Genomic DNA, 16,608 nt, shown 5'->3' with positions numbered 1-16,608 from the left:
GTATGTGCTGTATCTCTAGGGCCAGCACAGCAGTGCCAGGAACATAAGACCAAAAGTACATCATCTGAATGGACAAGTCGACATGCTTATTAAGACTCCTGACATCAAATCTTGAGATAATATGTACTTACTTTTTAGCTACAAGCAGAATTAGAATAGGAAATTCATATAGTCTATCACAATTGCAGCATTTTGTAAGCACATGATGAGACTTATTTTGGTGTCAGGATGAAACACATTCTTGCTACTTCCTTTCCCACTTCCTGTACCCCAGTAACTTACACTTTACTATGTGTTCTCTTTTCTGCAGACCTTTGTTTACATATTGTTTCCATTGCCTGGATTCTCTTATTTCCCACTTCTATCACTTGGTTAGCTTCTAGTTGTTAGCTGCTCCTTTCTCCTCTGGAATCCAAAGTCCCAGTTATGGAGTTGTCCCTTGTATATTTTCATTGTAACTATTCCTTTCTACTCTAATTGTTTAGCTTTTAATTTCTTCTACTAGATTGTAATTCTTTGAGAAAGAATTTAGGACTTATTTATTATTATATACAAATTACATATTGTGATATCTGACATACAAGAGGAATTCAGCCAATAAATATGTAATAAATGAATTAAAAGAGTTATTATCTACAATGTTTTTAATAAATTCTTTTAGTAATTTCTTGTGATTTTTCAGGTAAGATAATGATCATATTATCAGATAAAATACCTGAATTAAGAACAACTGTTGCTGTCATATTCATGAGATCAACTGTCAATTAATATTATATTTCAAATTATTTGAAAACTAATTTCATGAGTAAATATAAACATTTTAGGAATAATATGTAAATTTATAGACAAAAGAATGCAGTTGACATATAAGAAAATGGACACCTCTAAGTTTTACAACCACCTGTATCTGTGGTAGGGGCTTCCCTGGTGGCACAGTGATAAAGAATTTGCCTATATTGTAGGAGACATGGGTTCAATTCCTGAGTTTGGAAGATCCCCTGGAGAAGGAAATGGCAACCCATTCCATTATTCTTGCCTGGAAAATCTGGTGGACAGAGGAGCCTTGCAGGCTTTAGTACATGGGGTCTAAAGAGTCAGACTCAACTTAACAATTAGACAACAACGACAATATCTGTTGTAAAGAATTAAGCCTACCAAAAAAAAAAAAAAAGCCTTTACAGAGGCCAAATTTGTAATGCAAATCACAAATTTACAAAGAGAGGTTTGCCTTTCCCTCAGCTTCTGGAAGGTAATCTTTAGTATCTTTCTCTGCCTGGTTATCTTGGGTCATACTAAACAATTCTAATCATGCGATTTAGGGTGGCCATTAGCTGCAACTGTGTAGTTTTAGAGTAGGGGCTGGCCATGCCCAAAAGATGAATATTGTGACTTCTAGTAGCAGCTTTGCTGCTGCTGCTGCTGCTGCTGCTGCTGCTGCTAAGTCGCTTCAGTCCTGTCTGACTCTGTGCAACCCTATAGATGGCAGCCCACCAGGCTCCCCTGTCCCTGGGAGTCTCCAGGCAAGATCACTGGAGTGGGTTGCCATTTCCTTCTCCAATGCATGAAAGTGAAAAGTGAAAGTGAAGTCGCTCAGTGGTGTCCGACTCTTAGCAACCCCACGGACTGCAGCCTACCAGGCTCCTCTGTCCATGGGATTTTTCCAGGCAAGAACACTGGAATGGGTTGCCATTTCCTTCTCCAAGTAGCAGCTTTGAGTCATGTAGTAACCATCAACCTAGAGATTGAGATTAACTATTATATTTGGGCAATCAATCAATGCCGATATGATTAAGCCCCAACTAAATCTCTGGACATCAAAACTCAAGAAAGACTCCCTGGTTGGCAATACTCTGTGCATACTGCCACACACCAAAGTGATACAGTAACATCTTGACTCCAAGGGGAGAGAACAAGGGAAGCTCTGTGTTTGGTACATCTTCTGGACTCCACCCCATGCACTTCTTCCCTTGGCTGATTTTAATCTGCATGTTATTCCACGGGGTAGCAAAGAGTCGGACACAACTTAGTGACTAAACAGTAGCAGCAGCATTCAGGTAATAAATTATCATCATAAGCATAATAGCTTTCAGGGACTTCTAGAAAATCAAAGCTGAGGGTGGTTTTGGCAACTCTTGGAACTTGTAGTTGGTTTCAGAACTGAAGATTGTCTTGGGAACTTGCCTAACTTTGTAGTTCGCCAGTTCCTCATAACCAACTCCTCATATTCCTACTAAGTAGAATTCATCTAAGAGAGGAAGTAAATAAATATTATTTTATTATTTATAACTCTTTTTAGAAATATTTGAAGTAAATACAGAGTAAAATTGTGTATATAGGGAAGGTAATAATAGAAGAGTTTTTCTTGAGCCATCATAGAGGCTAACTGGCACATATTTTTCAAGAAAATTCTAGTGAGAAAAAATAATGTAAAGTAACTATAGTAAAATAAAAATAATCAATCACTATATATTTATAAAACAGACTAATGTACTTTTACATTCTTAATAGACTGAATTTTGACACTAAATATTCAGTAATGAAAAGATATTAAATAAAACAGTTTAACACTATTATGACACAAGATAATAGCTATATTTTAGAAAGAATAATGTTTGCATGAAGTGAAAAGCACTTAGCTCTATTATATGCTTTTATTATGTGAACTCACTACTTTGGTTGCTTCATGCATCTAATGAAAGATAATCCTGTTGTTAAACTCTGGCTATTTCAATGAGCTATGTGATTAGATTGGAATTAAAAATAAAACACTTCAGAAATTAATTTTTTTTTAAAAATTCAACCTTATAATAAAAAAATGAGGGCAAAAATAATTTTAAAAAATTGTGGAACCATAACTACTCTTTGTAAAATACTTGAATGCTATATACCTAATAATCTTCTTTTAATGAAATTGCTATAATTTCCTCCCCAAATCTCAGTTTGAAGCATATTGCTTCTTTATATTCACTTACTTAATTCTGAGAGGAATAATGTGGTCATTTTTTTTATACTTTTCACATGCAATGAAAAACACAAACTATTTTATGTCTTAACATATCATATTAAAGTTATACTTACTGAATCTTCAGAATTAACTCCTTAAAAACTTTTAATTAAACTATTCTAAAAGTTTAATGCTAAACTCACTTTAAATGTCAGCCCTGTTTTAAACATTAGGACTTGGGTAGCTAATGATACAGAGAAGGCAATGGCACCCCACTCCAGTACTCTTGCCTGGAAAATCCCATGGACGGAGCGGCCTGGTAGGCTGCAGTCCATGGGGTTTCGAAGAGTCGGACACGATTCAGTGACTTCACTTTCACTTTTCACTTGCATGCATTGGAGAAGGAAATGGCAACCCACTCCAGTGTTCTTGCCTGGAGAATCCCAGGGGTGGGGGAGCCTGGTGGGCTGCCGTCTATGAGGTCGCACAGTCAGAGAGGACTGAAGCGACTTAGCAGCAGCAGCAGCAGCAGCTAATGATAGGTTTACTCACATAAAACAATAATAAGGTACTTTAACATATATTCTCATTTGGTCTATTTTTGGTGAAGGTGTGGTGTTGAAACACCTCAAAAGGAAAGCAAAGAAAAAATATACTATATCACTTCCAATCGAGTTGTGTATGTACAAAAGCTTTGCTGAAGCTTTTATAAATGATGCTAGCGCTTTCCATACCTCAGGAGAAGTTGAGGTTCTCAGTGGTTGACAGAACGCTTACGAAGCAAGTAAAGATCATGGATCTCAGCACATTCTAGCCGCAAATTAGATACGAATGCTCTCTATATTTTCACTACAAACCGCTGCTTGGCTGAATTACAAAATGCTTCCCTTCATATGAGGAGGGTTGAATCACATACTGGAAATTGTGATAGCACAGCTCAGGGATGTTCCAAAGTGTATATGTGGTTTACCACTGAGAAATTTCCCAAATTTAAGTCAAAAGACTTTCAAAATATAAATGCCCATTCCTTCCTTCCCCTTCTCCCGTGAACTAACTTTGAAAAATCATTCCTGTAGTATAAATGAATCTGAATTACTAAGTTGTATTAACAAATTCAATTAACCATAATGAACAAAGAAATATGCTAAATGCTATGTATATACAAGGTCTGAATAAAGCTTAGAACTCATAATGTCTCTATAGAAATATCTATTTTGTTACATTGAAGTTCAGAATGAAGAGACAAATATAGAAGGTTGGACAAAAGCAGAGCCTTTAAAGAGAATATTTTAGAAACCTATAAGGAAAATAAATAAATATGTATAAAACATGCTATATCTATGAAAAATATTTTTCTTTTTTACTTTTGGCTTGCTAGGTTAAAAAAAGGATAACTGCAGCAAATTCATCAGATGCAACTGCAAACTTTAACATCACCATCATCAACACAACAACAAATATTTAGTAAGGGTTTTATAGGTGCCAGAGGCTAATACAAATACTTTGCATGTGAAAATTCATTTACAACCACCACCCTAGGAGAGAGGTGCTATTCTTAACTTTATTTTAGAGATGAGGACACAACACTACTCTTACTACAACCACTACTACTGCTACCACTGTTGCTGTGAATAGGATACTACTTCTGCTGCCACTAACACCACTATTAGGAATGCTAGCACAACTTGTACTATTGCTACTGCCATTGCTATTGCTACTGTGAACAATTAATATTTGATCTAACTTATTTATTAAAGGCTCTTTAGATGCTTGGCTTAGTGGTAAAGAATCTGCCTGCCAATGCAGGAGATGCAGGAAACTAGGGTTCATTCCCCAGGCCAGGAAGTTCCCCTGGAGGAGGAAATGACAACCCACTCCACTATCCTTGCCTGGAGACTCCCATGGACAGAGGAGCCCGGTGGTCTACAGTCCATAGGGTCACAAAGAGTCAGACGTGACTGAGCACACACACACACTACGCTAGATGCTTGGCAATGGGCTTGCTACTTTAAATATATTTTCTTATTTTTTGTATAATGTTCAGGGAGATATAGTTAATCTTTCTATTTTATGGATAAGGGATTTGAGATTTTAATTTAAGCTACTTGTAGAAGGCTTCCCAGGTGGCTCAGTGGTAAAGAATCTGCCTGCTGAGCAGAAGACCCAGGTTCATTCCCTGGGTTGGGAAGATCCCCTGGAGAAGGAAATGGCAACCTATTCTGGTATTCTTGCCTGGGAAATCCCATGTACAGAGAATGTAGCCCTGGTGGGCTACAGTCCATGGAGTCACAAAAGATTTGGACACAACTTAATGACCAGACAACAACAACAAAGAAGGCTGACTAATTAACCTATTTTCACCAAGTTAGGCTGCTGCCGAAGCAGTACTTCATGGATCAAACATTTGAATTTAGGTTCACAGTTTAGTAGGTAAAAGTGGATATTTTCTCACAACAGGAAAAATACAACATGTTATTATTTTCTTTTTTATTTAAATTTTAACCTAAACACTAAAGCATAAGAAAATAGAGTAGTACCATGGCCATCCATATACTAACCAATTAGATTCAACAATTACAAATTTCGTGCCATATTTGCTTTTATCTATGTATCAAGTTATGTGTCTATCTAGTGTTGAACCCTTAAAAAATAAATTACGATACTATAATTCATTTCTTAAAATATTAAATTGAATCTCCAAAAAAGTAAGGCCATTATCTTTATCACAAAATCATTTTCACACATGGCATAATTAACCTATTCAAGTTAGTGTTATTTTAAGTAATGTATCAGCTCTAAATTTGCTTGAATGTTAAAAAAAAAAAACTTGAAAATATAGGGCTTACAAAAAATTTATGATTGTCATAACAAATAGACACACTTAAATATATTAGGGAAATCATGTAGGACAACTACTAAGATGTTGCCCAGTACTTATAGGATCAATGGAACACTGACTATCCCTAAATTTGGCTATTCTGATGGCTAAAGTGTTCAATTTTGATCAATTGGATCATTTAAAATTAAAATTCACAAGGAAGGAAATGTCTACTAAGCATTTTAAATGATGGCCAAAACCTTGAAAGCCTTAGGTTTACTACCCCTATTTTAGAGTTGAAAGAAAACCTGGAACATTGCTTAATTTGTATGGTTTTTGAATTGATTTCCACTAGCCTCAGAGTTCCAAAACCTTCATGGATTGCTTGGTAGAAAGAAGGGATCAGAACAAGATGTGTTTTGGGATAGGAAGATGTGAGAGACCCTACAGTTAGGTCTTTGGGTTCCTACAACTGTGAAATCCTCACAGATTCTCAGAAATTGTGCATACAATTTCTTCAGTCAGAGTAATTTTAACTTCACCTTGAATATTTATTTGAGTTCTAATTTAAATTTAACTTTTCTTTGGGATAAGAATTCTACTGCTAAAAGCCTTCTGTTGCTGTTTTTCAAAATTTCTGCTGTGGCCCAACTTCCTCATATGACAGATGAGAAGCCTGAGGCTCAGAGTGACTGCTCTGCTGAAGGTCATATAATTTGTCAAGGGCAAAACCACAACAGAATTCTAGACCTTTAGATAATGTTCTGTTTTTAAAAACTGGATTTTAAAAAAAGTTCTATTTTGGGGCAATATGATAGCTAATGACAAAATAGTATATTTCTAGTGTGATATAATAAATAAAACATCAAAATCAACAACATGAAATTATAAAATAAAATTCCTAAGGCACCAAAAATTTATGCTTATTTTCCCTTTTATATTATATATGTATTTCTATATACACACTATATTTTGCAAGCATAAAGAACGAGAATAATTACTCCAATGATTGTTAAGTATGCAAGGAGTTTTACGTAAAACAAATTGGACTTTAATTTTGAATGAATTTTTGGAAATTTTTCCAAGCCAATGCATTTCTGAAGAATAAAGACTTGCAGCCATATATGCTTAGTTCTATTTATTACTTTGCCAACGAAGGTCCGTCTAGTCAAAGCTATGGTTTTTCCAGTAGTTATGTATGGATATGAGAAAGCTGAGGGCTGAAGAATTGATGCTTTTGAACTGTGGTGTTAGAGAAGACTCTTGAGGGTCCTCTGGACTGCAAGGAAATCAAACCAGTCAATCCTAAAGGAAATCAGTCCTGATTATTCATTGGAAGGACTGATGCTGAAGCTGAAGCTCCAATACTTTGGCCACCTGATGTGAAGAAATGACTCATTAGAAAAGTCCCTGATACTGGGAAAGATTGAAGGCAGGAGGAGAAGGGGACAACAGAGGATGAGATGGTTGGATGGCATCATCAACTCAATGGACATGAGATGAAGTTCTGGGAGTTGGTGATGGACAGGGAAGCCAGGCGTGCTGCAGTCCTAGGGGTTACAAAGAGTTGGACACGACTGAGCAAATGAACTGAACTGAGCATGATCTTCAACAAATGGTTCCTAAAGACTAGACTGTGGAACTGTCTGTTAGAGAATAACTGTAGTTGGCATGATCTCTATCCTGGAAGCGTGATGATACAGAAAAAGCCAGCCTAAGTATAGATACATCTAGTGAGCATAGGAACCTACCTCCCTCCATGTTTACTGGGGGAAAATGGAAAACATGGTGTAAGTAGGCTTTTTAGTGTAGTGAAAGGGAGTTTGAGAAAATTCATACAGGATGAGGTATGATAGAGTTCTCTTTTCCAATTAATTAATGTTAGTAGAGAAACAATTTGGGCAGAGGTAACTGACATTTTGAGTTGTTTGTAGGTCATAGAACCAAGTCAGGGGAATTTTTACATATTTCTTTCTGCCACCATTCATCAGAATTTCAGAGTCTTCAATTCACAAAATACATTCAGTCTATTTTGAAAAATGATTCATGTATCTTTATATATCTTATCATTACTTTGTCTTCAGCACTGTCATCTGTTCAAAATAATATAACTTCTCCTTGTTTCCAACATACCATGCTTAAGACTTTTCAGTCCTTTTATGGTCTTTTTTTTTTTTTATTTAATCTCCCTTGAGAACAGCATTTCTCAACTTTGACCCATGGACAGTCTGGTGGAGATAATTTTCTGTTGTGGATTGTCCTCATCATTCTGGGACGTTTAGCCACACCTGTGCTAGACACCAATAATACACCACCTCCTCTCAGCTGTGACAACCAAAAATGCCTGCAAATATGACTAAATTTCCCTGGGAATAAAAATTGTTCCTGGTTTAGAACCATCATTTTAGAGCTCACATCATCTCATTGTGCCTGCTCAGTCTTCTGCTCTATTTCTTCAGGTCTAATTTGATTTATTTGCCTGGATTGTGGCCTAATGCTCTTTTTCCACAGATATCTGTTGCCTCATTACTCTGGACAATGATTACCTTCTTGCTTGACAATGACAGAGAACCAATGAAATTAAAAGAAAAATAATGACTTCCTTTTTATTATTGTTACTTTCTTTTCACACACACAGAAGCAAAATATCGGTTCAAATTCATAATACTTTCTAGTATGAGATATATGTGTTTCAAATTTAAACACATTTTTCAGTAGAATTAATATTTTCTTTTAGCCTTAGGGTAAAAAAAAATCTGTCTTTTTTGAATGTTGTCTATGCAGTCAGAACAAATGCATTGCTGCAAACACACATATAACCTATCTTGCTAAAGGAGATCATTAAGAACTGCCTGAAACTCTGTAGACTTGACTTACTATGTACAAAATTTTGCTAAAAGTGTAGGGAGAATAAAGTAATTTGGATAATTTTGAGTGAACATAAAAATTTCTTTAAGACTTCCCTGTTATTACAGTGGATAAGAATCTGCCTGCCAATGCAGGGGACATGTGTTTGATCCTGGTCTGGGAAGATTCCATTATGCCATGGGGCAAATAAACAGTTACTAAGCACATGCTCTAGAGCCCCCAAGCCACAGCTACTGAAGTCCCTATGCCTAAGTCCTGTGCTTCACAACTAGAGAAGCCACTGCAATGAGAAGTGCATGCATCACAATGAAGAGTAGCCCCACCACCCCACCACCTGAACTAGAGGAGGCCTGCACAGGTCAAAGACCCAGCACAACCAAAAGTGAATGAAATTTTTACGAGTTCATTAAACAAGATATAGAATAAGTTAGGAGTAGAACTGCTGTTCAACTGCTGTCTAATAGTGTTGCAAATAATGGGAGGGAGATTATTTAAATAGATATAGACATGAGTACCAGCCAATGGATTGGAAACTGAAGTGGGGAGGACCACAGGGTCTGCAATCAAACCATCTTGGTTTCAAATCCTCTACCACCAGCAAGCTATATGACTTTGGATAAGCTACTTAACCTTTCAAATGCTGTTTCCTCATCTTGGAAATTGAGACAATCACAGTAATATATGCTCCATAGAGAACTACTATGAAGATCGACTGAGAAATACAAGACAAACATTAGGCCCAATGCTTGCCAAACTCAATAAAATTGTTGACTATTTATCACCCCTCCATTGTCCTCAGCAAGGAAATACCTAGAATCTTTTGTTTCAGACTAGGTATTCAGTACAGCAAGCAGTGCAAAATATAAATCACGAAAAATGAGATCTGTAACCAGACAAAACTATCTGGCAAAATCTTCTGGAATTTTCAATGAAGAATGATTGCTCTATTATAAAAGTATTAGTAATAAACCACCATTTGCCAGATCTTGTGCCAGGCACTTTATAGGCATTCTCTCATAGGATTCTCACAAAAATACTATGAAGTAACACATGTTGCAAACCCAATGAAGCAACTAGTGATGTAGGTGAATTACTAATAAAATTTTACCAAGGGGGAAATATGAAACTTAGAGAGGCTTAATCACTGACTCAGAGTCACAGAATAAGAAATGAAAAAAATTGAGCCCAGAGCTCCAGTTGTGGCAAAGTCTCTGAACAATTTATATGATATTTATGAATTCAAAACAGGTATGTAAAATCTTCTACCTGAATTATACTTTTAACTTTTATTTTTAATTAGAGAAAGAGCTGTTATTTCAGTGGCAATACCAGAATTAGAAAGTTAAAGAAACTTAAACTTAGATAGTAGCTCTGACAGGGCGAATTGACAAATAGTTGACAGAAAATGACTCAAAGTAGATGTCAAAAGTTCTCGAAAAAAAAATCTGCATATCAGGTATCACCATGGGAGAGCCAAAAATGATATGTTATAAATACATATTTCTTGGTAAAGTGTCTCAGGTCTTTTCTAGAGCAAACGGGGTTAAAAATTAAATTAGTAAGTAAAATGATGCTGCTTTTTTATTTACTCTAAGGGAGAAGTAGCTACAGGATTGGAAAATCAAAATAGAAATCATTTTATATTTGGACTTGAAAAATTTATGTATTTGCCATATAATTTTAACAGAATAAAAGAATGCCAGACAAATTAATTATAAGCGTATTGTATCAAAGTTCCAAAGTTATGACATTTATAATTCATATATATGTATAAATATAAGAATACTTAACATCAATGCATAAATTCAAGTTCAAATGAAACATTTACTGACCCTGATTACATAACCATATAATACTCAGTGAATATTTATTTGAATAGTGACAGGATAAATAACGTGACAGGTAAATTATATAGTTAACCTTTAAGTCTTTTTCTATAATCAGTATTGTTTACTTACAGCTTTAAAATTAATAGCTCCATTTTAAAATTAACTAATTCAAAAGAGTTTTACATAAAGCAAGATTATAAATGTAATAGAAATGTTATTTATGTATTTAAATTTTATAGGTCACTATAAATTCTTAAAGGAAATGCACATTTTCAAAAATATAGTTACTTTCCCCCTGATAATTATATGAATATAATTGGAAGAAGTATAAAGAAAGAAATTAAATCATACATCTTAGATATAAGGAAATATACTTGTTTAGTTTCATAAAACTTCAAGTTCCAGAGTCCATGTTGTGAAATTTGAAACCTTATGTAAGGTTGCCACATAGTGGCAAGATCAAGGATAGCAAGCTAAAATCAACAATGCTTGATTATTGAATATAATATATTATTGAAATCAAACTAGAAAATACAAACAGATTCTTAAATTAAAAGTCTAAATTTTAATGTCTATATTCTTCATGAATTAGAGTTTGTTATTAATTTTTAACAATTTAAATGATTTAAATATGATGATGATGATAGTTTTGTTAACTGCGATAACTACCAGGTTATTTTTTTCCAAATTATTTATATTTGAATTTTAAACTCATAGGGTAGCTATGATTTTAGGTTAGTGCCTGTGTTTGTCTTTTTTTTTTTTTTTACAAAAAATATAAAGGGCTTTCTTTTTATTTTGTGTAATGTAATACAGGCAAAATTATCTCTCAATAAATTTTTTAGGAATTTCACATGTTCCGAGTCCTTGCATAGTTAGTTACGCCAATGTCTGAGTCACAATCTTGATGATAGCCTTTTAAAAAATAGTTTTTGCTGAACCCACAGTTGTCGTGTCAGTCAGTCCACAATGCTTTTAGTTGGGCTTCTTTGACCTCCAATGGAATATGGATACACTTCAAAATGTTACGGTCTAACAGGTATTTCTGTAAGCAAAGGAAACTACATTGTTACTCCTCAAGGCATTTCCAGTGATGTAGGTTTACAGAAAAAGCCCAATCAAAATAGATCTCAATAGTGCCTGCATTTGTCTTATTCAGTGTTTTCTTTACTCTAGTGCGTATCACTGTTTCTACCGTAGTATGGGTTCAATACTATATTTTTAAGTGAATACATGATATTTAATAATTAAAATGTTGCCAGAATTAAATAAAATATAAAAACATGATTTTAAAATCTTCAACATTATATATTGATGTATTTGATAGCGCAACTTGGATAAGAGACAAATACAAGCAGCTGTGATCCTTTCCTCACGTTTGCTTTCCCCGTACCTGCCATTACTGTTATGTGTTCACTGAGTTTTAGATTGGAAGAGCCTCTTCTTCTGAGAGTGGTCTATCAGTAACCTCAGAAGCACTTGCTAGCATTAGGACTATCTTACAAAAGGTGGATCAGAAACATTTAGCAGTGAAGTGTGACTTTGAAATTTGCTTTGAAAGAGAAGGAAGATGCAAGGGAAAGTGTTAAAGGTCTTTTTTAGGTTCAAAAGACTGAATTAAGTTTAACAATTTATTTTAAAATACATTTCTTGTCTGGTTTTTTAAATTATTTACAGAATTAAATCGACTTGTCCATCTACAAAGTGCTAAAAATGTGCCTTTGCTTTTACTCCTTGGAAGAAAAGTTATGACCAACCTAGATAGCATATTAAAAAGCAGAGACATCACTTTGCCAACAAAGGTCCATCTAGTTAAGGCTATAGTTTTTCCAGGCATCATGTATCGATGTGAGAGTTGGACTTTTAGAAAGCTGAGCACCAAAGAATTGATGATTTTCAACTGTGGTGTTGGAAAAGACTTTTGAGAGTCCCTTGGACTGCAAGGAGATCCAACCAGTCCATCCTAAAAGAGATCAGTCCTGGGTGTTCACTGGAAGGACTGATGTTGAAGCTGAAACTCCAATTCTTTGGCCACCTGATGCGAAGAGCTGACTCATTTGAAAAGACCCTGATACTGGGAAAGACTGAAGGTGGGAGGAGAAGGGGAGGACAGAGGATGAGAAGGTTGGATGGCATCACTGACTCAATGGACATCAGTTTGTAAACTCCAGGAATTGGTGATGGACCACTTCAGTACTCTTGCCTTGAGAACCCTATGAACAGTATGAAAAGGCAAAAAGATAGGACATTGAAGGATGAACTCCGCAGGTCAGTAGGTGCCCTATATGCTCACCAATTCAATGGACATGGGTTTGGGTGGACTCCGGCAGTTGGTGATGGTCAGGGAGGTCTGGCGTGCTACGGTTCATGGGGTCGCCAAGAGTCAGACAGGACTGAGCGATGAACTGAACTGAAGGGAGGAGGCCTGGCCTGCTGCAGTCCATGGGGTCACAAAGAGTCGGACATGACTGAGCAACTGAACTGAACTGAACTGAAGTTGCATATTTAGCCAGTGAGTATGATTTCTGCCACTGATTATTATTATACTCCTTATTTGGTGAAATGAAGCTGAAACTAAGTCCCTTAGGCCAGAGCGCTGGCCTGCAGTTAGGGTCTGTTCTGGCTTCTCTGAGGGGAAAGCATGAAGCTCTGTGGTTAACATCCAGAAGGAAGGAGTACAGTGAATGAATGATGATCAAAGACTTTTACATCATTCAGTTCAGTTCAGTCGCTCAGTCTTGTCTGACTCTTTGCGACGCCATGGACTGCACCACGCTAGGTCTCCCTGTCCATCACCAATTCCTGGAGTTTACTCAAACTCATGTCTATTGAGTTGGTGACACCATTTAACCATCTCATCCTCTGTCGTCCCCTTCTTCTCCCGCCTTCAATCTTTTCCAGCATCAGGGTATTTTCAAATGAGTCAGCTCTTTGCATCAAGTGGCCAAAGTATTGGAGTTTCAGCTTCAACATCAGTCCTTCCAATGAACACTCAGGACTGATCTCCTTTAGGATGGACTGGTTGGATCTCCTTGCAGGCCACGGGACTCTCAAAAGTCTTCTCCAACACCACAGTTTAAATTTATCAATTCTTTGGTGCTCAGCTTTCTAAAAGTCCAACTCTTACATCCATACATGACTCATGGAAAAACCATAGCCTTAACTAGATGGACCTTTGTTGGCAAAGTGATATCTCTGCTTTTTAATATGCTGTCTAGGTTGGTCATAGCTTTTCTTCCAAGGAGTAAACATCTTTTAATTTCATGGCTGCAATCACCATCTGCAATGATTTTGGAGCCCCCCAAGAATAAAGTTTGCCACTGTTTCTACTGTTTCTCCATCTATTTGCCATGAAGTGATGGGACCAGATTCCATGATCTTAGTTTTCTGAATGTTGAGCTTTAAGCCAATTTTTACATCATTATCAGCCAATTTAATATTAATTTCTTAATTAGGATTTCAGTTATTTCTTCATGAGCTTCTTTTTTCTTTTTTTCCTCTCCCCTCCCCCAACTTTTCTCTCTTTGTCTTTTTTCCTTCCTCTCTCCTTCTCTCCCTTCCTTCCTTTCTTCCTTCCTCCTTTAATTTCTTTCTTTTGAAATGTTTATTTGAATCAATCAACAAAAAGAAACTATCATTTTAAAGAAAATAGAGGCTCGGCATTTGAAGTTTCAGCTTTATTTGGGCAATTTATAACTGCCAATTTATTTTTATAGACTCCACTGCAGCTAAAAGTAAGTACTTATATAAATTATACTTACTGCATTTTAGACATTATTCAGTGTATAATACCAAGGAACTAAAATTCAAAAGTCTACTTTAAAAACAAACAAACCTCTATTTTGTTTACTTTTTTTTTTCTTCAAATGAATGAAAACTGAGTGGTATTGGCTTTTCTTGCAAAACAAAACATAATGTGAAGAAATTATCAAAGACAATGGTACCAAATTTACTAATGTTGGTCATGATTATGATTAAGCACATCAAAATAGGCATATAAGGAAAAAGTATCATATGTTCTGTTAAAATTGTCTTCCATAAATTCCCAGTTATTTAGTTTTAAAGTGTAAATTTGGTTCAGAAACTGAAAGACAGTAGATTCTCTGTATATGCGCAGTTGTACCTAGATCTGTTAGATTAAAAAGAAAGAAACTGGAATTACAGCGGACATATGGAAGGCATAAATATTGATACTGTGTTGATAATTGTTTTATGCATCTATCTAATAAAGAATTAAAAATAAGTCTTTTCAGCCCGTTAAAATCAGTCTCAACCTGACTGAATGCTTGTTTTGGCTTTTTAAAGTGTGATGTTCTAGATGAATTTTTTAAGGATAGTTAGACAATTTGAATGTAGAAGGAAATGGCAACCCACTCCAGTATTCTTGCCTAGAGAATCCTGTGGACAGAGGAGCTTGTTGAGCTGCCGTCTATGGAGTTGCACAGAATTGGACACGACTGAAGTGACTTAGCAGCAGCAGCAGCAGACAATCTGAAAGTATAATATTATGATTCCCTGGTGGCTCAGACGATAAAGCATCTGCCTGCCATGCGGCAGACTTGAGTTCGATCCCTGGGTTGGGAAGATCCTCTGGAGAAGGAAATGGCAACCCACTCCAGTATTCTTGCCTGGAGAATCCCATGGACAGAGGAGCCTGGTGGGCTATAGTCCACGGGGTCACAAAGAGTCAGACATGTCTGAGCGAGTTCACTTCACTTCACTTCACATGTATCAAACTTCAGATTTCATAGGACTTGAAAAATCTTAAATACTATACTGAGTTAATTCAAACTTATTATAATTGACTTCTAAAAGAAGTAACTTAGTTTCTTAACTAAGCATATGGTCTAGATAGATCTTTAGGCTCTTAAACGATTGCTTTTCTAGAGAACAGACTGACAGGAGCAGTGATCAATTTGCACTTTAAATTCATCATAATTTAAGGAACCTTATCAGTGCAATGGAGAAGGAAATGGCAACCCACTCCAGTATTCTAGCCTGGAGAATCCCTTGGACGGAGGAGCCTGGGGGGCTACAGTCCACGGGGTCGCAAAGAGTCGGACACGGCTGAGCGACTTCACGCATCAGTGCAACCAAGGGTGTTCCTACAGAAGTTGTTATTCCTGCATTACCCCCTCCTCCTTTTCCTCTGTTTTCTTTATTTCTATACAGTGACATCACCATGCTTCTTATTCTTAAAATACAGCCATTTAGACCTTTAAAAATCACATGAACTACTTCTCCAAACCTTTCCATGTATCAGTCAGTTCAGGCGCTCAGTTGTGTCCGACTCTTTGCGACCCCATGAATCACAGCACGCCAGGCCTCCCTGTCTATCACCAACTCCCGGAGTTTACTCAAACTCATGTCCATCAAGTTGGTGATGCCATCCAGCCATCTCATCCTCTGTTGTCCCCTTCTCCTCCTGCCCCCAGTCCCTCCAGAATCAGAGTCTTTTCCAATGAGTCAACTCTTCGCATAAGGTGGCTAAAGTACTGGAGTTTCAGCATCAATCCTTCCAATAAACACCCAGGACTGATCTCCTTTAGGATGGACTGGTTGGATCTCCTTGTAGTCCAAGGGACTCTCAAGAGTTTTCCAACACCACAGTTCAAAAGCATCAGTTCTTTGGTGCTCAGCCTTCTTCACAGTTCAACTCTCACATCCATACATGACCACTGGAAAAACCATAGCCTTGACTAGATGAACCTTTGTTGGCAAAGTAATGGCTCTGCTTTTGAATATGCTATCTAGGTTGTCATAACTTTTCCTTCCAAGGAGTAAGTGTCTTTTAATTTCATGGCTGCAATCACCATCTGCAGTGATTTTGGAGCCCCTAAAATAAAGTCTGACACTGTTTCCACTGTTTCCCCATCTATTTCCCATGAATTGATGGGACCAGATGCCATGATCTTAGTTTTCTGAATGTTGAGCTTTCCATGTATATATTTTGTCTATTTCTTACCCTCAACGAAAAAAAAAAATAAATGACCTAAAATCATCATTATAGCAAAGGATAAGTTCTGTTCTCTTACCTCATTTGAAATGAAGTCACTTAGAACCTGAAGTATAGATATAATGAGGTAGAGTGCACATTAACATAAAATTGTATTACAATAAAGAGAAAATGGACATAATGAGGGCTTTCC

General features: G+C 36.4%; 1 protein-coding gene across 4 annotated transcripts in view; it reads right to left on the bottom strand.

Annotated features, from left to right (window-relative positions):
- CNTN1 (contactin 1) overlaps positions 1–16,608 on the bottom strand; it is a 405,010-nt gene that overhangs the window by 130,068 nt on the left and 258,334 nt on the right. The gene's annotated exons all lie outside the window — the stretch shown is intronic.

This window comes from Bos indicus x Bos taurus, chromosome 5, assembly GCF_003369695.1.
Source record: "Bos indicus x Bos taurus breed Angus x Brahman F1 hybrid chromosome 5, Bos_hybrid_MaternalHap_v2.0, whole genome shotgun sequence".
Classification (NCBI taxonomy): Eukaryota; Metazoa; Chordata; class Mammalia; order Artiodactyla; family Bovidae; genus Bos; species Bos indicus x Bos taurus.
This window is presented reverse-complemented; position numbering and strand designations above follow the sequence as displayed.